The sequence below is a fragment of the Pleurodeles waltl genome, chromosome 1_2 (genome assembly GCF_031143425.1).
Source record: "Pleurodeles waltl isolate 20211129_DDA chromosome 1_2, aPleWal1.hap1.20221129, whole genome shotgun sequence".
NCBI classification, from domain to species: domain Eukaryota; kingdom Metazoa; phylum Chordata; class Amphibia; order Caudata; family Salamandridae; genus Pleurodeles; species Pleurodeles waltl.
This window is the reverse complement of record NC_090437.1, coordinates 792,632,598-792,648,471: the sequence shown is the minus strand read 5'-3', so window position 1 is coordinate 792,648,471 and position 15,874 is coordinate 792,632,598.

Sequence of the window (15,874 nt, the reverse complement as noted above, 5' to 3'; positions counted from 1 at the left end):
AGGCCTAGTGCGCCCATTAACAGCAACATGTATACATCACATTTTTACATTTTACTGACCCATTTTTGCACAGCAGATAGCTGTGTATTTTTTGCCCTAACTGAGGGGCACCTTGAGAAACTTAGAAAGCCTGCATATTCATGAAAGGTAGACAACTAAAGGAGTCCAAGGTGGTTTGTCTTGTGTGGATCTCATGAGGTTGTTTTACCCACAATGCCAAACAAACTCCAAACATTGCCTGGACTCATGCATTCTAATGGAATCCATAAAATTCTTAACACCCAGCAATTCCCCATCATTGTGTTACTAGGGCTAGTGCCAATGACATGAACAGATCAATACGAGGTCAATGGAAGTCCCCTAGGAGGGCTTTATTTAACTCCCCAGTGTCTGCCAATGGCCAGCACCCACACTGGGAAGGTAGTGCAGTTGCCATTGGCTAATGGCCACACCATGAAGGTTAATGTTATGTTTATACTTTGGTTTTAAAAATAGTATGGGTACCATTAGGTGTCCTGTAACTAGACAGTGAAGCATTGAGGAGTTGGATTACACACAAAAGAGGTGTGTTTTAGGCACTCTGCGGAAGCAAGGATTGTTAGATTCAGCATTTACGTCAAGTGCAGGTTGTTCTAAATCTATGCTTTGATAACCTAGAAAGCTTGGTTCCCAGTGTGCTTTCTGTGAAAACTTTCAAGCAGCACAGAAAAGGTGCGATGTTGTCTTCCAGGGCACTATTGGAATAATAAGTCAGTCATATAGTTTCATGGGCCTATTCTGTGTACTAATCTATAGCAGTAATGTTTAGCCTTAAAGGTTTACTAACTACAAGCCAGAGTAGATTGATCAGAGAGGGGTTTAAGAGATACCCTCTCTGTCACATTGACTCTGTTGTCCTATTTCAGCCTCCTGGAGATGCACTAGTACCATCAAGTGTGACCACCACAGTGACCCTATGGGTTCTTCAGTCACCCTGGGCATAAGTACCAACCATTACACTGTCTCACGCACTAGGTGGGGCCAAGTTGTCACCGTACCCCACCATAAGCAGACACATGTATATGGCATTGAAGTTGCCCCTCCACCACCTGGCAGCCAATCAAGTTCTTCGGTTCGGCCTATGTGGCTCATGTGCTGCATATGACAATGTTAAATTCTGATCCAGAAGAACAAAGTCAGACTGAACCAAGATAGAGGGTTGAGAAGACATGCCAAAGGGCCTCCCATTCACTGTTTTCCTGGTGGCCCTGACTCCAATTGTCCCTGCTAAGGCCTGTCTTGGTGAACAGTCATGATGGTGTGCTGCAATTTGACTCAGGCGGTAAAGTTGTTCCCAACAGCACTCTCCAACTGGCACCTGATTCTCTTCCATGCCACCCTTGGTCTCTCGACTGCTACACATCCCTGAGGGGGTAATGGGGAACTGCCACAGAACAGGATTTTAAATGGGCTGAGCAGTCAGAGCTCCATAGTTCACAGATCACTTTATTTTAGCAGTTTGTATTTCTCAACGATTACCTAGTTCTAATATATTATTACTCACATTAGGATCTTCACTATGTCTTGGTCAAGAGTGGCATTTCATAAGTTGTGTATCTTGCACCATTTATCCCAGACTTTGTTTAATATTCCTGTAGGTATCCTCAGCTTTTTTATCTGCTTCGTTCTGTCACCCTTCTCCTTGTCTGAGATTCAGTCATTGTATGGTGGGATGTTTAATCCATCCTAGAGTCTCATTGTGTTTCATCTGGTCGCTGTCAGACCTGAGTTCATAAAAGTGTCTTGCAAGGCTAGGCTGTTTCCCCCAAATCCCCATAACCATACTTTTTACATTCCACTCTGTGATAGTTTTTGTGATTTCATGTATTTGTTTGCCAATTCTTTTCCAATATTTTGTAATGTCGGGGCACTTCCACCACATGTGAGTGAAGGTTTCCTGTTTTCCACAGCCTCTCTAACATAGGCCCAACTAGGAAAAGCCAATTTATTTAAGAAGCAATGTACAAATCAGCATTTTCTGCATCCTATCTCCAGACTTTGCACATTTTCCTGAACCCTATTCTCAATGTTTTTTGTTTTAACTCTGGAAACATTACCTCTTCTAAAAAAGTAAAGAGTAAAGTGCCTATGGCCCACCTTTTAACATGGTTGACTTGACCTACCCCTGAATAACATATTTAACTTTTACTAGAGCAGGAAGAATGACCTGGGTTAGTGGAGATGTTTTTCGTTCCGTGCTAGGAGACTAGTACTGTGGACCTGGGAACGCCATATACATATAAATTGACCTCCCTTTCACAAGTAAGTACAAGGTGGGACCTGTCAGTCCTTTATCCCAGTCAAGTTCTCCAGGCTGACTTTATTTTTTACCACACCAAACAGGTGGGCACCAAACAGAGTGGAAGGGAAGCTGCCCCCAGAGACAGTTTGGTATTACCACAAGGGAGGGGACTGCTCATTTTGTTGACCACAACTCTGGATGCGAACACAGGCTGTGCACAAGGGGGAAAAAGTTTCTCAATCTTAGATTTTAGGAGTGGGGGGCACTGTGGCATGGTTTACACCAGGGTAACCATAAACTACCATTTAAGTGGAGAGGGTTGCCCCTGGGAACGTTTATCCCATTCGCTAGGGAGGGGCTAGGTGTCACCACCACCCTCTAGTAAGCGACAACCATAAATGTGGCACCTCAAGGCACCCTCCTCAGAACAGTTTATGGACCTTCTGTCTGGGATCATTAGAGTACTGGGCCTGCTGTCTGTAACTTAAATGGATCCCTGAATCACTGGACCTGATCTCTCTTACCCAGAACAAAAAAGTGGAATCCAGGGGTTGGTTGGCTGACTTCCCATGTCACAACCAGCATCAGGAGGCCTTTTTTTCTCAAGTGGCCAGTTCACTAGTACCAACTTGACCTTGGCTAGACTGTGTTGTTAGGCTCTGCTGGAGTGAGCCATGGCCCCTCAATGCTCATCCTGAGGCCTTGAAAGACTTACAATTGGTTTACATAAGCTACTCAAGAAATTCTGAAATGTGGTGACTTAGATCAATTTTTGGGCTTTCAAGACTAACTAACCATCAGTGGGACCTCACGGCAAAGGTGTACAAGCTCAATGCACCTTTCTTAGATACAGCTTCAGGCTTGCTCGCCGAAGGATTTTAAGCTCTATAAAAAAGACAAGGTCAGAAGGTAAAATCTTTGACAGGGACAAACCCACTTGGAATATCCATTGTGGTCTGCCTGAAATTGCTACTGGCCTGGTCTACTGCTTCCTTTGTCTATCATTGGTTCTTTGTGCTTATTGGTGCTCTTTTTACATAAAACTTTAAAAATAAATATTTGTAATTCCACTTATTGGATTTTTGTAATTTTGTTTAGTAAATTTTACTCTGTGGTTCTAATTCAGTTTGGCATTTTTATTATTATTATTTTTTTTTTTTACTTTATTGTTGTTTTGGTACTGAATATATATTTCACATATTGCCCTGGGTTAAGCCTGCCTACTGTACCATAGCTATCAGGTGGCTGAGTTCAGGTCAGTTTTGTGACTTTGGACTTCACAGTGACAAGTTAGAACCACCCACCTCAAATAATAATACACTTTCCTAGGTAAGTGTTCAGCTGTGAGATCTAGCACCCATGTTTTTTAAAACCCCACAGTGCTTTAAGGTGAAGTTCATAATTCATTATAAATTGATAGAAAACATAACTTTTTTAGTTTTTAATAGGCTTTCGGTGTTCATTGGACAATTTTTTGAGTTTTCCTAAGTTCATTAGTGTCCTCAACTTGAGCCTCAGCATGGCAGAGCTGAGAAGTATGTGCTGTAGTTGAGCAGTAAAGCCAAGAATAAGGATTTCCACATTGCCCTCAGAGCCTGAGAAGAATTCTGTCAGCTACATTTCACCTCCAATCCAAGGAGAATAAGAGTGAAGGTGAAGAGGAGAGTGGGGATGACATTAAGGAAGAACCAGTTTGGGGGGCAAAATCACATGTGTTGTCCACAGGAAGCAGTGTGTCTTCTTAAAGTTTATTTCTATCAGAGCTGGAGGACAGAAAGGCTGAGAAGGCCCTATAATTACAGCTGGTGACCCTTGCCTTTGAGGAGAATTAGGTGGCCTTGACTGCTGAGGTGAAAAAGGCAGCAGAAACACTTGCAATGGAGGAAAGAAGGTTGACCCTGCCCTGGAGAGAAGATGGTCCTGCTTATCCATGAGAAGATCCAGCACAAGGTGATTTTGAGGTCCCAAATGTGGCAGTGATTCAGAAGAGCCTAGGAGAGGTAACCCTAGAGCCTCCATCCCAAAATACATGGTGCCTAGTTATGTTTGCAGCTTATGAGATGGCCTTAGGTATGCATTGAGTGCCAGAGGTGGACTGGGGGTTGGCCTGTGGAAACACATGCCCATTGCTGGAACAATTATGCTATAGTTCCTAGGTGCAGCTGACCGGTATAAGCAGGCCCTCATGAAAGAGCCCTTACTGTGGACATTTTGTTTAACCACAGATACGTTTTGTCTGACGTTCAGGGATTCACAGAAACAGTCACAATAGTCTTTAAATGATTTTGTAGATTTGTCTAGTAAGGCACTGAATGGTTGGGAGAATAGCAGTTAAATAAAGGATTATGATCTGCTACATAATTTGTTTAGTTTGGAGCACATCTTCAGGAATTGCTTTACAAAGTGGCACCAGCACCTGGTAGACTCCGCACTAAGGGGGTGGTGGGTACTACCCCTTTAGTGAATAACCCAATTTCTTACAGTTGTGACTGTCTCTTATGCCTCTGTGAGAATGAGTATGTTGCAATTTGCATATAGAGAAATTCTGGAGTCCCAGTTGCCCCCTCATTTCAATCCCCTAACTAGAGCTTGGGACCTAACCCAGCAGATATGTGGTTCCATAGTCAATGTGAATAGAAGGCTGTGAGCTCTGTTGGGTTTAATGGTGTAATCAGGTGTTGTTCTGTTTCCATGACTGGGGCTTATTGATGTACCTAAAGTCATTTGTTTGTTCTTAAGGGGTTGGCTCTATGGTCCTTCTTCTCAAAGATAGCAAGCATGAAACCACATAGGGCACATCCAGTGATAGGGTATCACAGGCTCTATGTCCTAGTGAATGGATTCCAGTATTGTGCAATCTGAGTAAGTTGTGTTTACGTCTCTAACTGCGATAAATCTCGATTGAACAGGTGTACCAGTGTGCAAATGCAGACACCCAGCCCAATTTCCAATAAGTTAGGAAGGTTGTTAACTCAACATTTAATAATAATATCAACCTTTATGGAGTAATATTCTTTGGGAGGTTTCCCTGGCTTCTTATCAAAGTTATTGTGGCTTCTTTCAGATCATGTGGAGCTCCCCTATATTACCAGCCTCATTGTAGACTGCTACAAATAGTCAGCAATGTCACTGGTTATGCATTTAAGCATCTCTACTGGTATTCTGGCAAGATCTGGGACCTTCCTAGCCCTGAAGTCGGATAAGGCTGCCACAATTTAGTCTGTCTTGAGCTCACAATCTAATTCCCTACTTTGTTCTGTGTCATGTGATGGCATAGGAAAATCTCTCACAAAGCATTCTAGGTCTTTTGCCTGCTAATAAGTATGAAGTTTGTACATCTTTTCAAAGTAATTTGCAAAACTAGGGCATAGGCAGATACATTTCTGGTCAATATCGTAGCATCTTTTAATTTACCCATATATCTATTTGATTTAACCATGTAATCCAATATCATCAGTGTTCTATGTACCCCCTAAGTAGTGTTGAGCAAGTGTGTTTTGTGCCCTCCATATGTTGCAGTGACCCAGGAGTGTAGCGTAATCTTGCAAAAGCTGTCTATTGTTTTGCACATCCAGCCTTATAGTGGTTTGTTTGTCTTCTTCTCTGATGTTGATATTAGAGAACTACATATATTAGAAGTAAATCCTCTTGGAGGCCCAGGAGGGTGTTTAGTTTCTTTAATGTATCTTTAATTAGGGCTTGGGGACAATAAAATGCTTGTTTATGAACAGGATTGATTGTCGCTGTCTATGTATCCCATTCCCCTGAAATCACAGCAAAACAACACTTGTGGTGCACTTGAGTTTCTTACATCATTCATAAAATTGATTCTATTAATATAGCCACTCCCCTGGATCCCAAGAGGAATCTACCTCAGATCAGTAATTTGTATATACTCCTTGATAGCAGCTAACACTTATTACCTAGGAGATGTATTGCCTTTAGGAGAACCAGGTCTGTGCCCATCTTCTGGGTTCTCTCATATATCGAACTCCTTTTCATATTATTTCATATGAATTTCAGTTCTGTGTTTAAATTCAAAGACCATGTTGATGCATGTCATCTTCCTCTCTGCTCAAAATGAGTATACTCAATATCAGATTTTGGTCTCCCCAAAATCTAAGTTGGTATTGTTTCTGCATTTCTCCTCATAATGTCACCAGCACTGTACATTCCCTCATGGCCCCTATTCCCCACACCATCCTGGAATAGGCCTTGAACTATCCATCTCCCCAATGCAGAATCTCTCTGTAACCCTCCTCTAACTCCTTTTTAGCATTTTACTGGACTGTTTACCTAGGAAACCGACTGTGGATCGTCTGCCTATGCCCCTGCTGCACCTCCCCTTCTTCAAAGTAAGTGTGATTGTCTATGTGTATTAGTGTCCCCTATTTTTTCTGAATAGTTACCAACATAATCTATGATTTTCTCCATCATACCCCCTGCCCAGTCATAATTCACTAAACTCAGGTCCATATTTATACTTTTTTAGCACTGCTACTGTGTCATTTTTTGACGCAAAATAGGCACAAACTTCCAAAATACAATTCTATTTTATAAGTTTGCGCCGCTTTTGCATAAAAAATTACACAAATGTGGCACTAAAAAAGTATAAATATGGGCATCAGTACCCACATTCACACTTGTGGTCTGTTTGAAGATCAAACATATATGTCCCTTCTCTTGATAAATGGACACCTCAGGTTCTAGCTACTTATATTTAAGCATATATGACCATTATCATTTTAGTCCTACATCAATTGTTTCATGGCACATTCTTGATGCAGGTTATCCCTCTGCATCCATCAGTCCATTCGGATTGTCTTATGTTGTTTCAATGGATGTGTTGTCTGAACCATCTTCATGTGCATCTAGTTGGGTCAGTGTGCTGTCTGGATTGTTACTTTCCTTGTCCATCTTCCTGACATCTGCTTTATGGGTTGTGTTGCCTTTATTGGGGACAGTTGGATGGCATACCTCAAGTCAGTCCCATGCTTTCTCCGATGCCGTAAAGTGCAAGGTTCTCCCTAGAGGTATCATTTTTATGAGTGTCAGGAACATCAGCATATATTTTAACACTAATCCTCTCATTGCTTGCTTTACCATGCCACAGCGTTTTCTCTGCTTTGGAGAGGCTAGTGTTAAGTCTGGAAAGAGGGACCCTCAGGCACTTTCATACTTTGTTTCCCTGCATTCTAATTCCCTAAAGGATTGTGTCCCTTGTTCTATAGATCAAGATAAGTGCTATGATCACTATCAGACTTGCTTGGGTAGTGGGAGAACCCTGTGTTACTAATTTAGTAACTAATTTAGACCAAGAATGAATTGAACAGTCTTTTCAGTTTGAGAATGTTCAGGATCCTTTCTTCCACAAACAAACTCTATGCTTGGGCCTTCACATCTTTCCGGTATGTCCACTATTCTAATACTGTTAGAAATGGGGTCTTTGGTTGGCAGTCAGGTTACCCCCTGTCCAAGCAAGGACCCTCACTCTAGTCAGGGTAAAGGATAATCACCCTCAGCTATCCCCCGCTCACCCCCTTGGTAGCTTGGCACGAGCAGGCAGGCTTAACTTCAGATTCTAGGTGTAAAGTATTTGAACCAACACACACAGGCCCTCATTCTGACCTTGGCGGTCTTTTCGCAAGACCGCCGAGTTACCGCCGCGGTGAAGACCGCCGACCGCGGCGGTGTGCCGCTGTGCGCATTCTGACCGCTGGGAGCGTTCCGCCGGAAAACCGCCAGCAGCCACACTGGCGGTCGGCGGGAAAGTGGAGACTGGTCAACCTCCACCGCCACGCCAGCAGAACACCGCCCACAGAATTACGACCCACATTTCTGTGTGGCGGTCTTCTGTTGGCGGTCTTCTGTTGGCGGTCACGTCCCTATGGCTCCCGTCGCCTCCCGGAGGACCAACGCACAAGGTAAGTTGATCGTCCGTGAGGGGAGGGGGTGGGGGGGTGTTGTGTGATGTGTGCGTGCATGGGGGTGTGCGTGTGAGTGTGTAGAGGGGTGCTGTTGTGTCTATGGGTAATGTGTGCTGTTCGGCAGGTGCGCATGTCGGCATGTATGTGTGCGGGTATGTGTCCCCGTTGTGTATGTGTGTGTAGGGGGTGTGTATATGTGCATGTTGGGGGTGTGTGCATGTCGGGGTACATGTATGTACATGTCGGGGTGGGGGTGGGGAGGGGGTTCGTACCACCTCTGGGGGGTGGCAGGGGGGTGGAGGGTGTGGGGGGAGGACTCGGGTGGGTAGTGGGGGGTGGGGGAGACCCCTATCAGTGCCAGGGAAGGAATTCCCTGGCCCCGATAGTGCTTACCGCCATGGTTCGCACGGCGGTTCCCGCCCGCAAGAAACCGCGGCGGTAGGCAGGGTCATAATACCCTTGGCGGTCTTGGGACGACCGCGGGGCCGGAGTGCGCTAACTCCAGCCCCGCGGTCATGACCGCCGCGGCGGTCGGAGTGGAGAAGTAGCGGTCGGTCGCGGCGGGGACCGCCGCGGTCAGAATGCCATTTTTAATACCGCCGGTCTGTTCGCGGTCCGACCGCCGTCTCTCCGCCGACCGCCAGGGTCAGAATGAGGGCCACAGTAACTTAGTGAAAATACTACAAAATAACACAACACAGGTTTAAAAAAAATAGGAAATATTTATCTAAACAAAACAAGACCAAAACAACCAAAATCTAACATACACAAGTCAAATTATTAATTTTAAAAGCCAAAGAGTCACAAATCCTTTGGTAAACAGGTAAAACACTGTTAGTGTTGAAAAGTACCTGGGTAGCGTCAAAATAACACGCACGAAAAAGGTAAGCAGTGTGTCGATTTCTCACGTGCAAGTGAAATCGTGCGTCATTTCTCCTTATCTGGTCAGGTCGGTTTTCCTCTCCACAGGAGAGCGATGCATCGATCCAGCAAGGGTTGCATCGAAAATCCTGCTGCACGGCGTTAGCAAAACCGTGCTGTGTGGGTTGCGATGTTACCAGCCTCCGTAAGCGATGCAGGGTGTCGTTTCTCCAGCAGTGTGCACCGATTTTACAGCCGCGCTCCAGGCGGTGTGTCAATTTCAGCTGCAGAGCCGGCAGCGTGTTGTTTCTTCAGCCGCATCTCAGGGGTTTCGTCAGAAATTTCCCAGCATGGCAGTCAGTGTGTGGATTTTCAATCTTGGTCAGCCAGCTTCACCTGTCAAGGCCCCAGGAACTGGACAGGGCACCACTTGGCAGGGCAGGAGTCTCAGCAGAGAGTCCAGGTGCTGACAGGGAAAGCCTTTGATGGCCCTGAGACTTCAACAACAGGAGGCAAGCTCAGGACAAGCCCTTGGACATTTCTTCACAAGCAGGAATGCACAACAAAGTCCAGTCTTTGTCCCCTTTCACCAGGCAGAAGCAGCAACTGCAGGATAGCTCCACAAAGCACAGTCACAGGCAGGGCGGCACTTCTCCTCAGCTCTTCAGCTCTTCTTCAGGCAGAGGTTCCTCTTGATTTCCAGAGGTGATCTAAAGTCTGTGGTTTTGGGTGCCCTTCTTATACCCATTTTGGCCCTTGAAGTTGGCTTACTTCAAAGGAAAGTCTCTCTTGTTGTGAAATCCTGCCTTGCCCAGGCCAGGCCCCAGACACACACCAGGGGGTTGGAGACTTCATTGTGTGAGGGCAGGCACATCCCTTTTCAGGTGTGAGTTTAAACTCCTCCACTCCCTCCTACCACAGAGGGCTCATCAGGATATGCAGGCTACAGCCCAGCTCCCTTTGTGTCACTGTCTAGAGAGAGGTGCTAACAGCTCAACTGTCAATCTGACCCAGACAGGGAGTCCACAAACAGGCAGAGTCACATAATGGTTTAAGCAAGAAAATGCTCACTTTCTAAAAGTGGCATTTTCTTTTTTTTTTAAATAATTTGCTTTTAAACCCGGACACAACGAGTCCGGCAAAATAATATAGCTCAGGCAGTTATTAGCAATCAGATATATGATTAACATTTTTGTTAGAAACACAGAAAGAGGCTTCCCTAATTCCCACCTCCTCTCAACATTCTCAAAACACAATCCTACCAAAAGTGTTCCTTCTTGCAGTGTCTTCCCAAGTCTCCCTATTCTATTTTGGTGTGGGTGTGCATGGAGTGTCTCTGACCACCCACCCTGACCCCTGTACTCTGGACGTTTCTGGCTATACTTCCATAGAGTAGTATGTTATCCAGTCTCCCCATATCTTTTGAAATTTCTGCGGGCATCCCCTGTTTATGTATGTAATTTTTTCCCCCATCATAAATCCATCCATCCCTCTTCTCCAGGTATTCAGGTTTGGCCGGGCCTGGGATCCCCACTGTCTGGCTATGTCTCTTTTCGCGACCATCAGTCCGAGTCCGCATAGCATACGTTTCCTTCTGGGTAAATCTATGTCGTTGGGGATGCCCAAGAGTATGTATTTGGGATCTGGGGGGATCGTCTCGCTCAACACCCCAGAGAGCTCTCCCAATACGCCTTCCCAGAACTCTGTTATCACCGGACATTCCCATATTACGTGTATGAAGGTACCAGTTTCACCTTGGCATCTAACACATTGTGGGTGTCTGATCTTTCCCATTTTGTGTAGTCTGTTTGGGTCATAATACACTCTGTGCAGAATTTTGAATTGGATCAAGCGAAGTCTTGCTCTTATTGGCACCTCTCTCGGAAACATCAATGCAGCCTCCCAATCTATTTCTTCCAATTGCCCTACATCTTTTTCCCATTTGCTACAAAGGTTTATTAGTGTATTTGGCATGTTGTTGTTAATGGTTTTATATATCAGTGATACTGATTTCTCCATTATTTCATTTATTAACAGGCGGCTCTCTAGGGGGGAGTATTCCATGATTTCTTGTCCTGTTAGCCCCTCCTTTCCCCACGCATGTTTGAGCCTTATGTATTGGAAATATTGTGTCTCGTTCAGTGGATATTCTTGTTGCAGTGACTCAAAGGGCTTGAGTCCACCGTTTAAAATCAGGTCTCCTATCTTGGAGATCCCAATCATGTCCCAGCCCCTGAAGCCCCTAAGCTTCTTGATTTCCTGTAGCCAGTTTCCTTCCCATAACGGGGTCTCCATGGTAGGGCGTCTGTACCATCCTAACTTTTTATTAGCCTTTTTCCATGCCTGCAGGGTCACCTCCGTGGCAGGAGCTAGGTGACTGGTTCCCTTTCCTTCATATAAGAATTGTTTACAGGATCTCCCTTCCCATTGCAGCCTCTCCAATCCAAAGGTGGGATGTTCATCTACAGCGAACATCCAATCATTGACATTGGCTAGGTGAGTCGCCCAGTAGTAAGCCTCAATGTCCGGCAGTGACAAACCACCAGCGAATTGGTTACGCTGTAGTGTGTTTAAGGCAACTCTCGGGTGTTTCCCCTCCCATAAGAAGAATCTCATGTCCCTGTCTATGTTTTTGAATTGGCAGTTGGGGATTTGGTAGTATGTGTTTTGCAGCATGTACAGTAACTTTGGTAGCGCGATCATTTTTATCATTGCCACTTGGCCCATTAGCGTCAGGGGAAGCGTTTTCCATCTATTAAAATCATTACTACATTCTCTCGCTACCCTCCCTATGTTACGTTCGAGGCCTCTGTTATCTTCATGGGTTACATATATCCCTAGATATTTAAATCCTTCCTTCGTTTTTTGTAATTGCATCGGTAGAGGTGGGAGGGATGTCTCCTGCTGTGGTATATATAGTACCGATTTGTGCCAATTGATACAATAACCTGAGTGCCTGCCATATTCCTCTATCAGGAGGAACAACCTCGGGATTGTTACCTCTGGGCACGTGATATATAGGAGAACATCATCCGCATATAGCGAGATGCGTTCCTCTTTTTCCCTTTCTGGTCTCAGTCTAAAACCAGTTATGCCGCTGGAGAGTCTAATCTTGCAAGCTAGGGATTCCAGTGTGAGGGCGAATAGCAGGGGGGAGAGGGGACATCCCTGTCTCGTTCCTCTCTCAATGGGGAATTGTGAGGAGATAACTCCATTTACCCTAACCACGGCCACCGGTCCTGTGTATAGCAACTTTACCCATTGAATATATTTAGGGCCGAAGCCGAATCTTCTCAGGGTCTCCACCAGACATGGCCAGTGTACTGCATCAAAAGCCTTTTCCGCATCTAATGCCAGGAACAGGTGGGGCTCTGAGCGGTTCAACACCATGGCGAGCCACATGTGTACCCTTCTTAAATTATGTCTTGTGGATCGTCCCGGTATAAAACCGGTCTGGTCCATGTGTATTAGTGGGGGGATGTTTTTGATGATCCTGGTTGCCAGCACACTCGCTAGGGCCTTTACTTCCACATTTAGCAGGGATATCGGCCTATAAGAGGAACATTTATCTTTAGGTCTACCTTCTTTATGTATTACTGTTATTTCAGCCCTTCGTAGGTCTGGGGGGAGCACCCCTTGTTCTCGGGCCTCTAGGTACATCCTTAATAAGTGTGGGGCCAGTATTTCCCTAAAACTTTTAAAGATTTCGGCCGGGAATCCATTCGGTCCCGGCGCCTTTCCCGGCCTTAGTTTCGCTAGTGCGGCAGAAATCTCCTCTACTGTGATATCTTCCTCTATCTCCTCTCGGTCTGCCACGTCTAGTCGCGGCAGGGTTATCTCATTTAAGTATTTAGCAATGGAGTCCATTTCTGCCAATGGTCTAGCTTTATAAAATTCTTTATAATAGTCTGCAAATGTTTCGGCTATGTCGCTATCTTCAGTAGCCCTGGTTCCATTTTGTGTCTCTATTTCTTGGACCCATCGCGCTTCCCTTTCCTTTTTCCCCAGCCATGCCAGTAGCTTCCCAGCTTTGTCTCCTGTTTCATACAGTCTGCATTGCGTTGCTCTCAGGGGGGCCTTTGCCTCTTTTTCTGCTAGTTCCCTGTATTCAAGTTTTGCTAGTTCTAGTTGTCTCAGCAATGAGCCTGAGGGCATATGTGTCGCCTTTTTTTCAATCTCTAGAAGTTTGACCTCTATTTCGCCTATTTGTTTATTATCTCTCAGTTTCTTTTGGGCAACCAGGTTTTTCGTACTATCTCTGAGCACAGTCTCATATGCCTCCCATAAAATCACTGCTGATTCAACCGACCCTTCATTTTCTTTAAAGTAGAGGTCAGTGTCCAATCTTAAACCTCTTGCCACTTCCCTGTCCCGCATGTCCCATGGATTCAATCTCCAGCTCCTTCCTTTCTCCGATTTCCCTCCTACAGTGACCATCAGGGGGGAATGATCTGACAAGCCTCTAGCGAGGTATTCCGCTCCTTGTATCTTGCCTATTTCCCCTGCTTGTGCGAAGATATAGTCCAGGCGAGAGAATACCCCATGGGCTCCTGAGAAATACGAGTATTTCCTCTCCCTCGGGTGTCTCCACCTCCATATATCTGTCAGTCCCAGGGCGACTGTAAAATCATGCAATGGGGTGCCCCGACCTGCTGTCTGTTTTCCCCCTGTTCTATCTAGTGTGAGGTCCATTACATCATTAAAATCTCCTCCCAAGACATGCAGGTAGGCTGAAGACTGCAGTAATATCTTTGCAATCTTTTCCAGGAGAGGGGCTTGCAGTCTCGGAGGAGCATATGTGCTCATGAGCATGACTTCACGCCGTCCCCACACCCCCTCCACTCCTACAAAGCGCCCATCTGTATCCTCCCATTTACGAGTGATCCTGAAAGGAGGGGTCCTACGGATCAGTATTGCAACCCCCCTAGAGCCGGATGTGTAGCCGGAATGCGCTAGTACCTCATAGGGGCCCCTTGCCAGAAAACCACATTTTTTACCTTTTATGTGAGTTTCTTGTAGGAGTACTATATCTGGCTTTTGTCGCTTGATGTATTGGGAGACCAAACCTCTTTTAACTTTATCCCCTAGTCCATTAACGTTCCATGTGAGGACGGAGAATCCTCTTTCACTCTCTGGGAGCGACACTCTATTTCTATGTCTTGGGGTCATCTTGCTTTATGAATTTTCCCATTTGGGGTGTATAACCCAGTATGGTCTCCGGTGTCCCCCTTCCGTGTTCTATAGGGAATCCCTCTTTTGTTTTGAAATGGTGCTATCACTGCCTGCATGTTTGAGCTAATTAAGAAACTTAACCTAATCAGTATATTAAACAACCGTAGAAAACTAGATACCCCTCCCTCCCCCCACCCTAGCTCCCATAGGTCCCTGTGAGCTTGTTTTCCCATGTCCCAATCCCACTCGAGTCCGGAGGTCTGTGGCCCTCCCTTTCACCCCTTGTTATCCCTTACTATGTATGACTAAGAAAATTGTTTGAACCACACCTATTTATAGGGTTGTGTTTTAGTGGATTCGGAGGAGGGCAGAGACGGCTGCTCCTTTCCTTAACTTCTTGGATCTTGCAGTTGTCCCTCCGGGACTCCGATTGTCTGTGGGTCTTTTCCAACTTCCATCCTATCTATGGCCTCCATTAGTGGGCGCGGGGAACTCTCTCTCAGTCCGGATCTTTTGTTTGGGGTTTGCTGATCTTCGTCATGCTGTTTGTTTTGTGACCAGTTCCTCTTTCCTTAATTTCCCTCTGAGTCAGTAGTGTCTGCTCTTCCCTCAGCTCTCCTTGGATTTCTCCAGGGCGTGTTTCTACTTGTCCTCTGTCTTCTTCTGCCGTTGCGCACCATGAGGGACCAATCCTTTGGTCTCGCTCCCTCAGTTCCTTTAGGTGTCCTGTTAGATTCTGCAGTTTCTTCTTTTCTTAGCCTGGGTCGTTCCTCAATCCAGTCCCAGGCTTCTTCTGGGGACTGAAAAAAGAAGGTTTTCCCTTGGAACATTACTTTTAGTTTTGCCGGGAAGAGGAGCATATATCTAAGCTGGAGGCCACGTAGCCTGGCTTTGACCGCGTCAAAGGCACTTCTTTGTCTTTGTACTTCTCTAGTATAGTCCGGGAAAACTAGTATCTTCGAGTTTTTGTGCCTTACTTCTCCCAGCTTTCTGGCCTCCGTTAAAATTGTGTCTCTGTCCTGGTAATTGAGAAAACGGGCTATCACTGGTCTGGGGGGGGCCGTGGGGGGGAGGGCCACCCAATGCTCTGTGGGCTCTCTCTATTATGAAACATGTCAACAACTTATCTGGTGGCAGTATTTTCTTCAGCCATTTCACAAGGAAACCGTTCATGTCCGTTCCTTCTATTCCTTCAGCAAACCACACAAAACGGAGGTTGTTACGGCGTGCTCTGTTTTCCAAGTCTTCAAGGCGCCACACTACATCCTTGTTAATTACTTTGAGCTCCGATACATCCTTTCTTAGACTCCTTATAGTATCTTCTATTTCTGATATGCACGCCTCCGCTGTTGTGACCCTCTCGGCTATTTTCCGCAAGTCCTGTCTTAGCAGTGTTACCTCTGAGTGCACCTCACCCATTCGTTCCTCCAGGGCACCCCTGGAGGCCTGTATTGCCACCAAAAGCGCATTGTTGTCCGGAGCAGGAGTTGCATTGGCAATCGGGACCGGCGGGGTTACCACTTTTGTGTATCTGTCCATTTTGCCCTGGCGGGGGGTTTTGGGGTTTTTGTCTCTTGCCATCCAGTTTCCGCCTCCGCCTTGGCCAAGAAGTTTCGGGCCACAGGCCCTGAGT